The sequence below is a fragment of the Ahaetulla prasina genome, chromosome 7 (genome assembly GCF_028640845.1).
Source record: "Ahaetulla prasina isolate Xishuangbanna chromosome 7, ASM2864084v1, whole genome shotgun sequence".
In the NCBI taxonomy this organism is placed as follows: domain Eukaryota; kingdom Metazoa; phylum Chordata; class Lepidosauria; order Squamata; family Colubridae; genus Ahaetulla; species Ahaetulla prasina.
In genome coordinates this window covers 5,405,229-5,416,135 of record NC_080545.1, presented here as the reverse complement: position 1 = coordinate 5,416,135, position 10,907 = coordinate 5,405,229, and the positions used below count along the sequence as shown (strand labels likewise).

General features: G+C 42.6%; 1 protein-coding gene across 1 annotated transcript in view; it reads left to right on the top strand.

Annotated features, from left to right (window-relative positions):
• The first annotated feature begins 451 nt into the window (after positions 1–451).
• The window catches only part of LOC131201922 (platelet glycoprotein 4-like), a 74,240-nt gene continuing 63,784 nt past the window's right edge, over positions 452–10,907 (top strand). Inside the window, exon 1 of the mRNA XM_058190328.1 lies at positions 452–757. The gene's annotated coding sequence lies outside the window, so the exon portion shown is untranslated. The remainder of the gene's footprint in view (positions 758–10,907) is intronic.

Genomic DNA, 10,907 nt, shown 5'->3' with positions numbered 1-10,907 from the left:
AGAAAGAGAAAGAGAGAGGGAGAGAGAGAAAGAGAGAGAGAAAGAAAGAGAGAGAGAAAGAGAAACAGAAAGAGAGAGAGGGAGAAAGAGAGAGAGAAAGAGAGAGAGAAAGAGAAACAGAAAGAGAGAGAGAGAGAAAGAGAGAGAAAGAGACAAAGAGAAAGAGAGAGAGAGAGGGAGGGAGAAAGAGAGAGAGAAAGAGAAACAGAAAGAGAGAGAGGGAGAAAGAGAGAGAGAAAGAGAGAGAAATAGCTTTTTCCTGTCTTTCCAACTTTATTTATATTTGTACAGGAGCAAAGCAAACATTTGAGTCACCTGGGACGGGACCCAAACATCCTCCTGGCTCGGCTGTTTTATGTGTAAGCCGTTTGTTCGGGAGCCTTCCGCTGCAATAACTCAAGAGGGGGCTGATAACAGGATCCCTTTCCCTTTTAGCTAGGGTGGCCCTTGACACAGTTCCCCTCCCCTCCCCAAAAGCAGTTGTGAATCGGAAAGGGGAGTGTGTTTGTGTGTGTGAAAGCAGGAGGTTATAAATTGTTATAAATAGCTATGCAATATAAGTTCAGGACATGTTCTGGCAAACCGGCTGGGAAGTTAAATTGAAGAAGTAACCCACCCGGTCCCATGACTTCGGGATTTATTAGGTCAGGAGGATAGACGCTTTGGTGGCAGAAGGAAACCCTGGATCGGAGTGACAACAGCGATCTTGTTTTAAAGCCCGAGGCGTTAGAGATCTGTTTTCACAGGCTTGGAAAAGGTAAGGTCCGTTTCGTATTCCGAAGCATGTAGAAGCGATGCAGAAAACAATCACGGGAGGATGAGCGTTCAGTCCTGTCAAATGAAAACCGTTGGGTTTCTTTCTTTCTTTCTTTCTTTCTTTCTTTCTTTCTTTCTTTCTTTCTTTCTTTCTTCCCCTTTCTCTGCTGGTATTCGAAACAAACTCGATGGCTTAGAGACGGCTTAGAGAGGAGAGAATTTATTTTTTTTAATTGGTCTTTTTTTTTTAGAATTTTTTTTTTTTTAGAATTTTGGCAATTGAAAAAAAAAGAAAAAAGAAAACCTGTTGCCTTCTGCATTTGGCTTATGGCACGGATAAAGATTTGGCAAAAAATATATATATTCCTGATCTGTAATTTTTGCTCCGAAAGAATTGGACATGTCTAGTTTAATGAATCAGGTGGCTCAGGGGCTGAGAGGCTGAGCTTGTCGATCGAAAGGTCGGCAGTTCAGCAGTTCGAATCCCTAGTGCTGCGTAATGGGGTGAGCTCCCGTGACTCGTCCCAGCTTCTGCCAACCTAGCAGTTCGAAAGCAGGTAAAAAAATGCAAGTAGAAAAATAGGGACCACCTTTGGTGGGAAGGTAACAGCGTTCCGTGTGCCTTTGGCGTTGAGTCATGCTGGCCCCATGACCATGGAGACATCTTCGGACAGCGCTGGCTCTTTGGCTTTGAAATGGAGATGAGCACTGCCCCCTAGAGTCAGGAACGACTATTTATTTATTTTTATTTATTTATTTTGTCACACAGTATATATAAGCGTAAGCATGAAATAACTATACAATATATAAGTGTATATATATATATATATATATATATATATATATATATATATATATATATATATATATATATATATATATATGTATGAGTATGTAATAACTAAATTATTTGGATATAACGAAAGGAAACAATAGGACAGGAACGGTAGGCACTCTTGTGCTCTTATGCACACCCCTTATAAACCCCTTAGGAATGGGGTGAGGTTCGCACGTATGTTTAGTTTAGTTTAATGAAAAGGACTAGGAGTGAAAAGGACTAGGAGTGACATGAGAGCAGTCTTCCAATATATCTGGGGTTGCCACAAAGAAGAGGGGGGTCAACTTATTTTCCCTGAAAATAAGACTGGGTCCTATATTAATTTAATAATATATTAAATTAATTAATAATATTAATTTTTGTTTCAAAACTTTAGGGCTTATTTTCTGGTTAGGTCTTATTTGGGGGGAAATACGGTACTAAATGCATCCATCTGGCTGACAACTTTAACTGGAGCTTATTTTGATGGTTGGGCTTATATTACGAGCATCCAGAAAAATCACGCTAGGGCTTATTTTCCAGTTGGGTCCTATTTTCGGGGAAAGAGGGTATATACTATATAGTATACATCCGTATAATATTCATTACAGATATACTATATGATATATATCCATCAACTATGAAGGGCTTTTGAAGGAACTGGGCATGGCTAGTCTAGAGAAGGACGAGGGGGTGACAAGATAGCATTCCAGTATTTGAGGGGCTGCCACAAAGAGGAGGGGAGGTCAACTTATTTTGCAAAGCACCAGTAGGCAAGACAAGAAGCAATGGATGGAAGCTAATCAAGGAGAGAAGCAATCTGGAATTAAGGAGAAACTTCCTAACAGTGAGGACAATTAACCAGTGGAACGTCTTGCTTCCAGAAGTTGGGGAGCCACTTGTCTGATATGGTATAGGGTCTCCTGCTTGATCAGGGGGCTTGACAAGAAAACTTCCAAGGTCCCTTCCAGCTCTATTCTGATTAACCTATTCAGTACAAATATACTTTATAGTATATATCCATCCACTACCCAGTGCAGATATACCATATAGTATATATCCATCAGCTCTTCAATATAGATATACTATATAGTATATATAGGTCTTTGGTTATTCGGGTTTTCTCCCACGTAAAATTGGAAGTGTCTTGGCAACGTTTCGATGAAGTCTCATGCGTCATCTTCAGGCTTCAGCTTCGTGCTTCTGGGAGCACGTGCTTCGTGCTCCAGTTTCTCCCAGAAGCACGAAGCTGAACCCTGAAGATGACGAATGAGAGTTCGTCGAAGCGTTGCCAAGACACTCCCAATTTTACGCGGGAGAAAACCCGAATAACCAAAGACCTACATACAAACACCCGCGAAAACCTCAGAAAACAAATATAGTATATATCCATCAACTGTTCAGTACAGATATATTGTATAGTATAAGTCCATATACTACTCAGTGCAGATCTCAATGCGGTGAAATACTGCAGATCCAAATTTTTTGCAAAAAAATCTTTTATCTGCGCAGACAATAGATCCAGTGTTATTGTCTGTCTGGCTATTAGGTGCTCCTAAATCTAACTCGTTTGAATACGGAGCCGAGCACTTCGTTCAAAATGGGATGGCATAAATTAGGTGGCTTTTCTCTTGCCACGGTCATCTTCTGTCATTTCGTTGAGAAGGTGGAGGTGGCCTCTAAAATGCCCACGCCTTTAACTCTCCATAAAAAGAACCTCCCCAAAATCATTCAAGGCATTCACAGGCGTGGCTGCCGTCGTCTTCTCTGGAATGCAGGTGAACTTCTGTGATGGGATGAAGGACAAGGTAGAAGTCCACTGAAGTTCTCTCTATTTTGGTGCTCAAGAATTTAAAGAGAGCCTTCCTGGAGCCCATGGAAGATTCTCCGTGATCAACATTGTCATGTTCTCATGGTGAGCTGATGGACATCAAAGGAATATCTTGCTCATGTTTTCCAATCTGATGCTTCGTTTGATGCTGATGTGCTTAATATATATAGCTCTCTTGATCAGGAGCTAGTGACAGCTTTATCTTGCGTGAATTTTGCAATCTTCTTCTAAAATCTGTAGAAGAGCTATTAATTCAGATCTACGAGGCTTTTCCTGCAGGCAAAACCTTGGAGACTTCCCCAAATGCGTGCGTCTTTCTTTCTTTCTTTCTTTCTTTCTTTCTTTCTTTCTTTCTTTCTTTCTTTCTTTCTTTCTTTCTTTCTTTCTTTCCTTCCTTTCTTTTTTCTTTCTTCCTTCCTTCCTTCCATCCATCCCTCCCTCCTTATCTTTCTTTTCTTCCTTCCTTCTTCCTTCCTTCCTTCTTCCTCCTTTCCTTCCTTCTTCCTTCTTTCCTCCTTTCCTTCCTTCCTTCCTTCCTTCCTCCTTTCTCTTTCTTTCCTTCCTTCCTTCCTTCCTTCCCTCCCTCCCTCCTTATCTTTCTTTTCTTCCTTCCTTTCTTCTTTTCCTTCCTTCCTTTCCTCCTTCCCTCCCTCCCTCCTTATCTTTCTTTTCTTCCTTCCTTTCTTCTTTTCCTTCCTTCCTTTCCTCCTTCCCTCCCTCCCTCCTTATCTTTCTTTTCTTCCTTCCTTTCTTCTTTTCCTTCCTCCCTTCCTTCCTTCCTTCCCTCCCTCCCTCCCTCCCTATCTTTCCTTCCTTCCTTCCTTCCTTCCTTCCTTCCTTCCTTCCTTCCTTCCTTCCTTCTTTCTTTCTTTCTTTCTTTCTTTCTTTCTTTCTTTCTTTCTTTCTTTCCGTTTATCTCTGAGTCCATAATTTTTGGTAATTCTCAACAGTAGAAGGATGAGTCTTCATTTCCCAATCTTCCCCTATCTTTATCCGTAGCTTTGAGATCGAACGTTGTTGATCGCTGAGCCATTTTGTAACGCGGTTAGGTAATCTGAGGATAAGTCTAGACTGATTTTGTTTTAAAATAGTGGGAGTTGCAATAAAAGGCATGCCTTATTGGAAGCAAAAAGTCCTTGAACTCTTCCCTTGAACCGTGTTGATGATATAATAGTTTAAAAAGGTTTTGGAACTCATTCCAGAGAAATGGGCTGGTTTGTTCAGAGTTGGCAATTAAAAAGAAGAGGTTTTACTTTAGAAATTTGTCCAGAGGTGGGCTGGACATAATTTAGCAACCGATTCGCCCAGCACCAAAAATGTGAGGACACGTGCCTTTCACGCATGTGCTTTGCTCATGCGCGGGGCTTGCACGCATGCACATGGCTTAGAAAATGTGGCTAAATAGGATGACATACTGCAGGGGAAGGTGGGCAGGGGAGGCGGGGGGTGCCCACCCACAGGTCACTATTACTGGTTTTCCCGAATCGGTCCGAACTGGCTGAAACCTCTGAGTGTGTCCTCCAAAATTTCCTGGGATCGTATTTTGAAGAAGAACCATGAACCTGAAAGATTCTATTGCAGGGGTTTCAAACTCAAGGCTTGTGGGCTGGATCTGGCCCACAGGGTGCTTACATCTGGCCCAGAGGGCGGGCTTGGAAATAGCAAAGGACCAGCCCAAGGTGCCTCTGCTAGTAAACATGGGGCACCGGGGAAACATGGGTGACCCCCACAATCCCCGTTTTCATCCTGGACAGCCTCCTGCAGCACCCTGCTGACTGAAACAGACTGGGTTCTACTTGCCTTTACTACTGGTTTTCATCGTGCCCACGCGCGTGTGCTTGCTCTGCTTGTGCACGCTTTTTTTGCACATGCGCAGAAGAATTTTGATGATGTTTGGGTCAGTGGGCGGAGCCTCACACCGGTTTGGCTACCGGTTCTATAGAACCGGTCTGAACCGGGGGCAACCCACCACTGGTGCAGGGGGACCACGCCCCATCATGCCCCATTTTGGCCAGCCAGATGCTGCAGGAGGCTGCCTGTCCCGTCTCCTCCTCCCCTCCCCTTCCCTCAGCCAGCCCATGGAGGACAACTACAATGCTAATAGAATAGAATAGAATTTTTATTGGCCAAGTGTGATTGGACACACAAGGAATTTGTCTTGGTGCATAGGCTCTCAGTGTACATAAAAAAAAAAAGATACGTTCATCAAAGTACAACATTTACAACACAAGTGATGGTCAATATATCAATATGAATCATAAGGATTGCCAGCAACAAGTTATAGTCATACAATCATAAATGGAAAGAGATTCGGTGATGGGAACTATGAGAAGATTAATAGTAGTGCAGATTCAGTAAATAGTTTGACAGTGTTGATGGAATTATTTGTTTAATACATCCCTTCAAGAAATCCAGTTTGACACACTTGCTCTATTGGCATGTCGGAGATAAATTTTCAACCATGTTTCTGGGAGGAAAAAAAAATTAAGCGTCCTTCAGGGAGAAGAAGAGTTGCTAGTCTGAGAACCAGGGTTATTCAAGCAACTCAAAACATGGACAGATTCACAGCCTCATGCAATTGGAGACTTATTTAAACCCAAGGTGGGCCTTCCAAATGAACCCAGGGTGCTCTTGATGGATAGTGTTGTAAGTGTTGTACCTTGATGAAGGTATCTTTTCTTTTATGTACACCGAGAGCATATGCACCAAAGACAAATTCCTTGTGTGTCCAATTACACTTGGCCAATAAAGAATTCAATTCAATTCAATTCTAGTCTAGTCTAGTCTAGTCTAGTCTAGTCTAGTCTAGTCTAGTCTAGTCTAGTCTAGTCTAGTCTAGTCTTTATTGTTTTCTAATTGCTTATTTGTACCCTGTGACTATCATTAAGTGTTGTACCTTAGAATTCTTGATGAAGGTATCTTTTCTTTCATGTACACTGAAAGCGTATGAACCAAGACAAATTCTTTGTGTGTCCAATCACACTTGGCCAATAAAAAATTCTATTCTATTCTATTCTATTCTATTCTATTCTATTCTATTCTATTCTATTCTATTCTATTCTATTCTATTCTATTCTTTGTTTCCTGATTGCTTATTTGTACCCTATGACTATCATAAAGTGTTGTACCTTAGAATTCTTGATGAACGTATCTTTTCTTTTATGTACACTGAGAGCATATGCACCAAGACAAATTCCTTGTGTGTCCAATCACACTTGGCCAATAAAAAATTCTATTCTATTCTATTCTATTCTATTCTATTCTATTCTATTCTATTCTATTCTATTCTATAGGTAAGAGATAGAGAAAGGATCTCCTCTCCCTTGAGGGGCCTTTATTAGAGGTGGTATTTAATCCGGTTCGGACCAGTTCACCTGAACCGGTAGTGGAAATCGCGGACGGGCCCACCCACACACCCTGATTCTATGCCATCCTATTTAGGCACATTTTTTGAGGCCGGGGGCACGCGTGGAAGGTGCAGGCGCCTGCAAAACACATGAACAGAAGGCCGGGTGCATTCATGGACAGGGGTGGGGTTGCATGCGTGGATACGCACGCGCTCACATTTGTGAACCAGCAGGGAAAGTAAGTGAATAGCAGCACTGGGCCTTTTAGCTTAAGGCTTAAATCAGTGGTTCTCAACCTGTGGGTCGGGACCCCGTTGGGGGTCGAATGACGATTTGCCAGGGGTCGCCTAAGACCATCGGAAATATGGGAAATATACTTGCGAGTCGAAGAATCGCGCTCCAATGGTTGACTCCACAAGCCAGCTGCAGGCTCTTCAAATCGCTAGCCGAATTCGGCTTCAGGCGCGATGAATTAAAAAAGAGAGAACTCTTTGCTCTGATGTCTCCCTCTCAAGCCAGCTGCAATCACTCCCAATCGCTAGCCTAATCCGGCTTCAGGCGCGATCAACTTCATAGGGGAGGAGTCTCCGCTTTAATGCCTCCGTCCTCAAGGCAATCGCAAGCAGTTCAGATCGCTAGCCAAGACGGCTTCAGGCGCGATCAATTAAAAACGAAAATAATTTTACGGTTGGGGGTCGCCACATTGTGGGGAATTGTATTAAAGGGGTCGCAGCACTATAAAGGTTGAGAACCACTGGCTTAAAGGAACAACTGGAAACTCAGGCATTATTCTGTGGAGCTCTGGATGTTTTCCGCTTCTTCCTGACAAATGTCACTGGAGATACCAGGAGCTGCAATCCTGCAGAAACAGCAGCGGAGCAGCATTTTTCTTTTTTCCCCCAGCCAGCGCTGCCTTAAATTTTCTGCAACAATAAAGGAAGTGTGTAGGAGGTTTATGAAACGGAAGAAAAACAAAACAAAACAAAAAGGACACTTCCCAAGGAAAGATTGCTTAACGGCCTGATTCCACTTCAGGGAATATAACCGCTGTGGCTTGCTTTGAGCTTTCTGGAACAGGTCGGTAGTTCCTTGGGCGGATGCAAATCTTGGTTTGCTTCATCCTCTGGTGCTGAAAGTTAGTTTCAGAACGGTTTGCTCTGGAGTGATAGAAAGAAAGAAAGAAAGAAAGAAAGAAAGAAAGAAAGAAAGAAAGAAAGAAAGAAAGAAAGAAAGAGGGAGGGAGGGAAGAAAAGGAAGGGATGGAGGGAGGGAAGGAGGGAGGGAGGGAAAGAAAGAAGAAGACAGGGAGGGAGGGAAGAAAAGAAAAGGAGGGAAGGAAGGAAAGAAAGAAAGAAAGAGGGTGGGAGGGAGGAGGAGAAAAGAAAAGAAAAAGGAAGGAAAGAAAGAAAAAGGAAGGAGGAAGAAAGAAAAAGGAAGGAAGGAGAGAGAAAGAGAGGAGAGGGGTAAGGAGGGAGGAAGAAAGAAAGAAAGAAAGAAAAAAGAGAGAGAGAGAGAGAGAAAAAAGAAAGAAATAGAGAGAGAAAGAAAAGAAAGAAAGAAAGAGAAAGAAAGAAAGAAAGAAAGAAAGAGGAAGGAAGGAAGGAAGGAAGGAAGGAAGGAAGGAAGGAAGGAAGGAAGGAAGGAAATTAAAATGCAGCCAGGCAACTGGTAAAAGAACTAATTGCAGAAATAAAAAGATTTGGCTCGAAACAAAGTGGGAGAAAGAGGCAGAGGACTTTAGAAGTTGGGAACCAAACGTGGGAGAACATTAAAGGATATGTGGAAAGACAACGAAGTTAATTTTTGTCCACTGCTTCTTTAAAACAAAATCCTTAAGTGGGAAGTGAGAGATGCTATCGTTGCAAGATTTTGTTTTTTCTACCTGCCAGTTTTCTTTTATTTTGGGGCTCAGGTGAGATGACGGGTGGAGAAATAGTAGATGATTATTTGAGAGGATGAAAACACATTGGGAACTAGGTGGCTCATTGGCTAAGACACTAAGCTTGTCGATCAGAAAGGTGGGCAGTTCGGCAGTTCGAATCCCTTGTATAGGTCTCCTGCGTGAGCAGGGGGTTGGACTACATGACCTCCAAGGCCCCTTCCAACTCTGTTACTGTTACTAATCGCAGTTCCAAACTATGAAGTTTAAATGGAAAAGTGCGTTGGAGTCACTACTGAAAGTCTAGTCTAGTGAAGAGAAGGACCAGAGGAGACAGGATAACATCTTCCAATATTTGAGGGGCTGCCCCAGAGAGGAGGAAGGGGGTCAAGCTATTTCCCAAAGCACCCGAAGGACAGGCAAGGAATAATGGATGGAAACTGATCAAGGAGAGATTCAACCTGGAAATAAGGAGAAATTTCCTGACATTGAGAGCAATCAACCCATGGAACAGAAGTTGCCTTCGGAAGTTGTGGGAGCTTCATCACTGGAGGCTTTCCAGAAGAGACTGGACTACCATCTGTCAGAACATGGTGTAGAGTCTGCTTGGGTGGGGGGTTGGACTAGATGATCTACAAGGTCCCTTCCAACTCTGCTAATCTGTATCTTATTCTGTATCTGAACAGAACTTGCCTTCTGAAGTTCTGGGAGCTTCATTACTGGAGGCTTTCAAGAAGAGCTTGCACTACCATCTGTCAAAAATGGTGTAGGGTCTCCTGCTTGGGCGGGGCTGGGGGGGTTGGACTAGATGACCTACAAGGTCCCTGAGAATCTGGGGAAAAAAAGTGAGCTTGCCTAGTTGTAATATGATCGTAAAATCATCGCGGGATTGTTGATAGGGAGCGTGAAGTCTTTTATGCCATGAATACGTGAGTTCTAACTGGGTGCACGTTTCAGTGAGCCTTTGGAGAAGGAGATCTGACTTTCTTACTGGTTTATTTATTTTATTTTATTTTATTTATTTTGTCAATCATATATAAGATAACAGGTAAAAGTATAAACATCATTTGGATACATGAAAAAAAAGTAAAAAGGACGGGGACGGTAGACACGCAAGTGCACTTCTGCACACCCCTTACAAAAGATCCAGGTCTCCGAATTGTTGGAGATGTGGTCACAAATGAGGGACCTTCTATCACATGTGGACCTGCCCTAAGATTAAGAAATTTGGGGGGAAGATAAAAAAAACACCTGGATGAAATAAGAGGGCAGAAAATAGAAAAAAAAAACCCGGAATGATTCCTATTGGGCATTCTGGAAGGGAAAATGGAAAAAAATATACAACATATCATAAATATAAATATAAAATGTATCCAATTCGTATTGTTTTTTTTTATACTTATGCTTATATATATGCTTATATATCGTATAGTTATTTCATGCTTATGCTTACATATACTGTTGTGACAAATAAATGAATAAAATATTGCACAGGTTGATGGCATGTAGAATTGTGATAGCACAGAATTGGAAACATCCGGATTATCCCACCTGATCAAATTATAATTAATATATATATATATATATATATATATATATGAATGTGCAGAAGTGGATAGATTATTGATGGAAATGAAGGAGAGGGAAGATACTGAGTACTATCAGATATGGAATAGATGGTATTCCTGCCTGGAGAGTAAGCATAAAACTTAAGGGAGATTTTTGTCATGAGACTGAATTCTGAATAGAGGTTAAGATAATGTAAATAAGAATGTCGGTTTATAGCAGGGGGTCACCAACCTTTCGGATCTCAAGGACCACTAAATCTCAAGGACCACTAAACCACTAATATGATCTGCCTAATGACCTGCTGGGTGGGCATGGTCAACTCGATGTCACTCATGTTGAGGGGCGCCTCGCTGGCCTCTACTCTCCCCTCCCCTCCCAGCCATTCCTTGCTTCCCCATCAGGCTCCTTAGGGCCCCAACAGGAAGCAGTTGTTGGAGCTAAGCAGCCACCATGAGAAACTTTTGGCAAAACAGCTCAGTTCAGATTGGATCTGACCGAGAAGGAGGCTCAGCAGAAGCACTTCACTGAGGACTAGGAGCATAGGCTTTCCAAGCAGAGGGAAAACCTGCAGGAGTACAAGGCCAGGTGCCGGCGCCTGGAGGCTCAATGGGCTGAGATGGTCAGCCAGTTCCAGGCCATGATGCAGTCCCACTAGAACAGCGGTTCTCAACCTGTGGGTCGCGACCCCGTTGGGGGTCAAATGACGAT